The sequence below is a fragment of the Zea mays genome, chromosome 2 (assembly GCF_902167145.1).
Source record: "Zea mays cultivar B73 chromosome 2, Zm-B73-REFERENCE-NAM-5.0, whole genome shotgun sequence".
Lineage (NCBI taxonomy): Eukaryota > Viridiplantae > Streptophyta > Magnoliopsida > Poales > Poaceae > Zea > Zea mays.
The window spans coordinates 212,802,455-212,804,167 of record NC_050097.1 but is presented as its reverse complement, the minus strand read 5'-3'; positions in this window follow the sequence as shown (position 1 = coordinate 212,804,167).

Genomic DNA, 1,713 nt, shown 5'->3' with positions numbered 1-1,713 from the left:
TGCGACCCCCAAGGCTAGGAGCGTCCGAGGGAAGGTAACGTTAATGCTACTTCCCCCATCCACTAGTACTTTCTTCACCCGGTTCTCTCGGATCACTGGATCAATGAGGAGCAGGTACTTGCAGGGGTGGTCGAAGTTGAACCATTGATCCATTCGGCTGAAGGTTATTGTGTGCTCCGACCACCGATAAGGAGTCGGGCACTAGTGGTTGCTGCCAAGACCTGTCGGTCGTTGAGCTTTTGTTGCCTCCTGTTCTCCTGTGCTCTGTGTCCTCCGATGATGACGTTGACCTCCCTGACAATGTGCGAGAATGCTCCGCCTCCTCCCCCTTCCTGCTGCTGAGGCTTTCTGGGCTCGCCAAGCCCTCCTCGCGGTGGGGGAGGTGGTAGAGGCTGGAACGGTCGGTCGTGCCCAGGAAACGAAAATGTCATCCAAATTAACTACATGCAATGAAAACTTCCATGATCAACCATAAAAATAGGATCTGCATGCATGCACTTGCGCATGTGCACATGGTCCAATGGCCGAGCGGGATTTTTATGATATCTATGTGAACTATTTACACTATTTCTATGGATGATTTACGCTATTTACGCAAAAAAACAACAAAAACATAATTTATGGCTTGTGTTCCAGTGTAGGTTGGTTGTTGTGCCGGGAGTTTGACTGACGCACATGAGGGTTAACCTGGTGCATGGGTGGGGACACACCTAACAACCTCGCGTGGGGTGTAGGTGGCTGCGCTGGTATGGTCCAGCCAGATCTGAGGTAGTCGACCAGGGTTTCCTCTAACATTTGGAAGATTAAGACTTCCAATATATCCTTTTATATAAATGAAAATTTTAGATGGCATGTCCTACCGTGAAATTCTAGATCCGACGGCACTGATTGTATGGAGGAGCTAATGTGCCGGCCAAAAATCCATCAAGCGGGACCTTGCTAATTATATTCGTGTGGCTTCGTTGCTCCGGCGATTCATGAAAAAGAAGCTAACCCAATAGAACTAAAGGCTAAAGAAACGTAAGCTGCCGTTTGATTTTAATTGATCTGTCGGCTAAAAAAATTAATGTAGACAAAGCGCTGGTGGCGGGTTAGATTAAAGGTCGTCGGATTAAATCCAATTAGGTGCCCGACACAATACTAATGATAGGTTGTACACAAACGAGAATTTCCCACGAGGAAAAGCAATGATGGATAAATTAACAAAAGAGGGGGCGCCGCGCATCAGAGGACAGATTTACAGAATATCCAAGGCCATGAGCGTTTACGTACTAAGTACTCCATCCGTTTCTTTTTAGTTGTCGCTGGATAGTTCAATTTTGCACTAACCAGCGACAACTAAAACGAAACGAATTGAGTACTGTCTACCATCGGCAGCACCAACCGCAAAAGTGGCCGGCTAGCGACCGATCACTCCTAATATTTCCTTTTCCCGGGAGCTGCGTCCATCGACCGGCAACGGCAAGGCTCGCAGCCTCGCAGGTCGCAGCGACGGGCCGGAGCGAGGAGCTTAGACATATGGACAGCAGGCCGTAGCGCCGCCGCCGGGCCCCGCGGGCACGGGTGCTGTCAGTAACCCACGTGTCTGGCCACCCGCCTGTGTCTATAGATGTCTAAACAGTGTGGGCACCCGTTTGGTCCATGACACGACACGAATTTAGCTCGGTCCAAACACGGTCCGGCACGGTCGGTTACGGGTCCGAGCCGACACGG